We start from the raw sequence: 7,034 nt of genomic DNA, 5'->3' as shown, positions 1-7,034 counted from the left end.
AATCAATAATTGATTATTATAAGGTAATTATTACCTATTCTATCGGTTGTATCTTAATATACACTACACTTTAATGATACTATAAATAAATAAACTCACACCTACACACATGTGCATTTATAACATTGTGTCTAATGCCGGCCATACACGATATGGTCTACCTGCGCAGGTAGACCTCTCCGGTAGACCGTATCGTGTATGGCCGGCATTATGTAAGTATAATATAATAAAAAATAACCGTAAAATGAAACAAATTGAAAATACATTTTAGTACTCATATTAAATGTAATGTAACTCGAAAAATATTTGTTTAAATGAAAAAATAGAAGATATCTTTTTTGTTTAAAATTGTCTTTTAAACAACTTTTGTACAGAACTTTTTTTTGTAAGTTAAATATTTTTTGGGAAAAATAAAAAAGCTCATATTTTTTAACTTTTTCAAGGCTGTAAAAAAAGCTCAATTTCAATCAATGTGGACTATTAGTATGCCATTATACATATGTTAATTCAACTTTTAAAAAAAAAAAATTTGGTTGGGAATTTTTTCCTTTGTTGACTGGCCTATTATGTTTTCTCCAATTTGTGTGTAAAATGAAATGTTTCATTTAATTCAAATAATAAGGATAATAATAATGGGTTCTTATCTTAACTTGTGCTAACGATGTCAGCTGTACATCGATAATCGCGGCTATTAACTGAATATCAACAAGCTGTACAGTTATTATTAAATATTTAATACTTTTCGAGCAGATATATAGCACTATCTCATTTATACCTGTAGATCTCTACAAGTATAAATTAAAAAAAAACGGTACCACAGTGGGGTCGAGGCACAGTGTGGATGAGGCATAGATGGGACAAGTATAGATGATATCTGATAGTGATTAAAATCACTATCATAAGAAACGCTTCGATGCAAATCTGTAGATAGTGTTTCCTTTAGAGAAATTGGCGGAATATTCTAAGAGCAACATCAACTCTTATTTCTTTAATTATATCCTGATTAGTAGTTCTTTGATTTTAAAATATAATATATATATACCCTCGTACTCATATCCCGAGAGAAAATTATATTATATCATTTTCTTTATTCAATAAATATAACAGTAACTCAATTATTTTCATGCTCATATAATACCAAGAAATATAAATAATTTTAATAAATTATCCTTTAATTATCACTAAAAAACTTCTTAATAATTTTCTCCTTTTATTTTGAGTTACTATACACAACTAAATCTAAGGCTTCTGACTTATTCTGTTTATTTTCTAAATCAGCAACAAAATAAACAATATCTTGAAGTAATTTTGTTACCGCAATGAAAGTTAGAAGATCTTATGTATTAATTTATTTTAATAATAGAAATACATACATTAATTATAACAATTAATTAAAAATGGTTACATTTTATTTTGCTGGAATAGCTATATATAAAATAATATACATTTTCAAATAACTTTTCACAAATTTTAAAATACTGTGAAATATATCACAAAGGAACTTCATAAAGTTTGTTTAGCATAAAAAAGTACTAAGTTTAAATTATATATTCCATACCTTTTTATTTAAACCAAAAAGAGTATCTAAACAAAATCAATGATAGATAGATTTTTTTTTCATACTGATTTTAGCTAAATTCACAATAGAAGACTTGGAGGCAATAATGAGACATATCAATTTTTTAGAGTTATTCGGGTAATAAAAAATACATTCTAGTATCTAAAAAATCTATTTTATACTTAAATAAAGAATTCCATATAAGTTTTAGGATAAATATAACTAATGAACTTACAATAATGCTTACTTAGTAGTAATAAATTAAGGAAACACTAAAATATTATTCAGACATGTGTTGTTGTTGCACCATCCATTTAATACTACACATTTATATAAAAAAAAAACCCAGCACAGGGGGATCGCAACACAGTGGTGACGTGGCATAGTTGGATCTTGTATAATGATATCTGAAAGTGATTAAAATCACTATCACAATAAACGTTTCGATGCAAATCTTTAGATAGTGTTCAATTTTAAAAAATTGATGGATTATTGTTGTGGATAAGCAGCATCAGTTTTCTATTGAATTTCTCAATTTTTTTCGCTTCTCGTCTCTCCGGTATACACGACTCTACGCTCTTCTTCCTCATCTTCAAGTCGATTTTGTGTCCGTTGAATTCGCATCCGATCGACGAGAACTGCTTTTCCGGTCTAGGCGTTTTGGTTTCGTCGGGTTCCGTGTACTTACACGTCCGTTTGCAACATTTTCTATTCCTTTTTTTTTTTGTCTCCGCAATGTTTTGATTTCTCAACATTGGCATCTTCGCGTATCCGCAACGGCCCGGACCACACGGGACCCGCGGTTCTCAACCGAACCATACGACAGCCGCTAAGCGCATGTCTTCCGCTGTTACGTCCACGTCTATCTCGATTTTGGAAATCCCTCCAGAAGTGCCTCTCTGTACGGATTTGAATTCCGGCACGTTCACTTTGGCCGTCCCGACGATCTCGGTGCTCGGCAAATCATCCGCACCTGACAATCGTCGCAATACGATTGTCAGGAAATCGCGGTGGTCGCAGAAACGTGAACATTCGGCCTTCGTGTACGGACAACGGTTCTCGAACATAGCTGGGTCCCGGAATTTCTCGCATAACATCTGTTCCGAATAGTCTAAGAACTGTAAGCCGGCGAGTATCGTCGTCCCGGTTTGCGTAGGTTATTGTTTTTACCACTATGTCCAAAAAAAAAAACAGTTTCTCTGCCGATAGCGATGGTAAATCGTGAACGATTGTGCCATCCGTAGGAATTTTAGTTGAAAATATTAATCGATTTTTACTTAAATTTATTTTTAGACAAAATAAACAAGCGTCTCGTTGGGAACTGTGTACAGTTAACCTCAATGAAAGTAGATTGCACTGATATCAATTTCAAGTAAGACGAGAAACAATCGAATTACTTTTTATTCAGAAAATAAATAATATGCACCGCGTGCTTTGTAACGTCTTTTGCCTTTAATATTTCGTGCGATGAAATATATTCTTCTAAGATGTTTTCTTAATCTGTCACAACTCACAAATATGCAGACTCGTGTTCATGTCATAATTGAATTATTCTATCAATGATAATTATGCAAAAAATATTGTTACAAAATTGTATTACAAATAGTAAAATGTGAACAAATCGTTGTTGTTTATTTTTTAGCTTCGATGCGAAGCTGAGAAGGTATTAATTTTACTATGATGTTTTTTTTTTTGTGTCTGTTACCACTTTTTCTCAGTTCTCACCGAACGGATTCCTTTCAACGATACGTCAAAAGATCACAATTCTTATCTAGTTGAAAACATTAACCTCAAAAATTGATAAAATTTCCATTTCATTTAATGAATAAAAAATTACTTAGCCCACATTCTCAATATAAAATCGTTCATTTTTAATGATTTTATAATATTTATTGTCGGATTACTTTTGATATGATTTTGTAGGTTTCAACTACAAAATAAACTAATTGTAGTTCGTAATATTTTTTAACTTTATTTGTGTGTCTTACTAATAAATATTCCAATTTTTTTTGTAACATGTTGCTATATAAATCATGAATCTAAAAACAATGATTTTTAGTCTCACCTGAATTTAACAAAATATTTTTACAATTATAATCAAAATCTGTAATAATTTAATAACAATTTTTGTGTGTTTATAATTATTTTTTATCGTAATAACTCATTTTAAATGAAATGTTTTTAATTTCTATGTAATTCTTGGTGTTTACATAGATAGTACAATTGAAATATTTAGAAATATTTTCATTATAGTTATATTCTATAGTTTTTTAACTAATTAGTAATAATATCAAAAATTATTTATGATGGAATACATATAATTGAAATTAGCACAAAAAATTTAATAATAAAAATATATTTTTTACTCTAATGAAAATTGTTTGCAGACCACTTATTCACAATTAAAAACAAATGATTATCTAAAAAGTTTTTTGTGAAGCCCTTTTTAAAGGTCAGATTTTAATCACTGTCAGATATCATCTATACTAGACCCAACTATGCCACGTCCGCACTGTGCCGAGACTTCACTGTGCTGGGGTTTTTTTACTTAAAGCTGCTACAATTAGCAAATAAAACAAAATTAGCTTTTTCAACTTACCTTTTAAAAGTATTCCGGAAATACTGACATTTTTATATATATCTTAAATTAAAATAATAATTAATTATTAATTTTCATAGGAACTTCATCTCTCCCTAGGTACATTCTATTTTGGCGGAGGAGAGTGATAGATAAAGAATGATGTAGAGAAGTTTTTCGTAGATTTTTTAATCGAAAATAGAATGTGAGTACATAGCTCTCTCAGAAGAGTGTATTTACTCTTTCTCTTTTTGTTGGTGTTAAAATTTTAGCTAGCCATAAAACATCATAAAACAGGCCACAATCATTTCTACCTAATAAAGAGTGGGTTCATAGGCAAAGGAGGACTTAGCTCTCTCAAAAATATTTAAAAATCGCAAAATAGACATGAAATATCCAGAACTGAATTAATTTTAATGATTTACTTTAACTAAAAAAAAAAAAGTTGTCATTTTGAATCCCTCTTGTGTGGTGGTAAAGGGTCAGATTTATAAAAAAAAATCAAATGATTGATAAAGACATGCATCTAAATAAAAAAAAAATTATACTGATTTGGTCATTTTTGATAAAGTTTAACAGTTAACAAAGTTATAAGTTTTATACACTGTACTACAAGGAACTTTTATAAAGAACAAAAATATAATATTCTAAATCAACATATCGCGATGTTTTCAAATGTGCAATTAGACTATTTCTATCACTTTTAAGTTTTAATATTATTGAAAAATAGTATTTACATATAAAAAAAAATAATTAAGAACAAAAAAAATTGTTTTAAATTAATACTGATTTGAATTATTAATATGTTAAAAATAAGGAAAATAACATATTTAACCTATTTTTTTAATCGTTTAAAGTTGAATGTTTATAATAAAAAAAAATAATTTATTTTACCATAACTTTTAGCTCAATTGGTGAGTTTGACAGTGATATCATTAAATAGAAAATTTTATGACAATTAAAAAAATTGTATCGTTAAGATCAATATGCAGTCAGAAAGTTTTATAATTACTATTTATTGTAAATTTATCAGAAAAGCTCAATATTTTTTTGCATTTTTATGGTAATAGATAACTTAAATAGAAGTAATAGTAATAATTTCCTAGGAACTTTTGTTGTTTGTTGAAAAGATTCTATAATTGAAATATTGAGAACTTAATTAATTTTAATGATTTACTTTAACTAAATGTACCAATCAAAACAAAGTTGTTAAAAAGATTTACTCAATTGAGTGTATTATAAAATTTGATTATATTTGTAAAAATCAATTGTTAATTCAGGAGAAAAAACAATCATTTTTTTTAGAAATGATTTATATAGCAACATGTTACAAAAAAAAATTGTAATATTATAGTCTAGTAGTAGCACACACAAATAGAGTAAAAAAATTATTAAATTACAAAGTAAAATGATTTAATTTTGTAGTTGAAACCTATCATATCAAACTTCATTCGTTAATAAATATTTTGAAAACATTAGAAATTAATGATTTTAATTGTCTTTATGGAGACGATGTAATAACTAACTGTTTAATTGATAAATTAGAATTTTTTTTCAATTTTTGAGAGTAATATCTTCAACTAGATACGAATTGTAGTCATTTGACGTATAGTTGAAAAAAGTAGGTCAAGTTAGAGCAGAGAAAACAAATGATAGTCATAAAAAAATATCTTCTCNTAAGTTGAAAAAGTTAATTTTTTGTAAAAAAGCTACCATTTTGAAACCCTTCCTGTGGGCTGTTAAAGGGTCAAATGTTCACAAAAATATATAAAATGATAGGTAAATATTTAAGGTATCTATAAAAAAAAAAGTTATATTGATTTGGTCATTTTTAAAAAAGTTATGGCAATTTTAAGTAAAAAATAATGAAAAAATATCGAAAATTAGCGATNTAAAAAGAATTAAGAAAAAATGCAAAAAATTCATTGCCATACGCGGGTTGGAACTTCGTACCCCAAGCGTGTAAAACTTAAGTTTTACCAACTCGGCAACCGTACGTCGATACCGTCGGGTGAAAAAATAGGCTATTTAAGCTAATTCAAATTTCAAAGTTATTTTTCTCGACTTAAAAGAAGCAAACAAATTTAAATAAGTTTAACTTTCTATGATATATTAATTTTAATTTATATAATATTTATGAAAATCTATACTCCCCTTGTCAGGTATTTTAAAATAAAATAAAATACAAAACCCAGAATTTTAACACAAAAATAGCAAATTTTTGAATACGGTAGTCATTTTTACCATGAAGACAAATCCAGAGGTCAAATTTTTTTTTTTCAAATTAAAGTATATTACATAAGCTTTAATTTAAGATATATATAAAAGTGTCAGACCTTCCGGAACACTTTCAAAAGTTAAGTTGTAATAGTTAATTTTTTGTTGAAAAATTGTCATTTTAAACCCCCCTGTTTAACCCTGTAAAGGGTTAAATTTATAAAAAAAATATACCAAATGATNTTGAAACCCTTCCTGTGGGCTGTTAAAGGGTCAAATGTTCACAAAAATATATAAAATGATAGGTAAATATTTAAGGTATCTATAAAAAAAAAAGTTATATTGATTTGGTAATTTTTAAAAAAGTTATGGCAATTTTAAGTAAAAAATAANTGATATCATGCATCTATATAAAAAAAATTATATTGATTTGGTTATTTTTAAAAAAGTTATGGCAATTTTAAGTAAAAAAAATTTTGAAAATTTCAAAAATTAGCGATTTTTAAATTTGTAATTTTTTTTTGGAGATTTTCCCCATTTACGAGGAACGAGAGAAATTTTTTCAGTTTTTGAGGGTAATGTCTTCGACTAGATACGATTTGTGATCTTTTGACGTATTGTTCATCAAAATCGGTCCAGCGAGAGCTGAGATTGAGCGTTCACAGACACAAAAAAAAAAAT

This window comes from Daktulosphaira vitifoliae, unplaced genomic scaffold (genome assembly GCF_025091365.1).
Source record: "Daktulosphaira vitifoliae isolate Bord-2020 unplaced genomic scaffold, ASM2509136v1 Scaffold_2, whole genome shotgun sequence".
Lineage (NCBI taxonomy): Eukaryota > Metazoa > Arthropoda > Insecta > Hemiptera > Phylloxeridae > Daktulosphaira > Daktulosphaira vitifoliae.
This window is presented reverse-complemented; position numbering follows the sequence as displayed.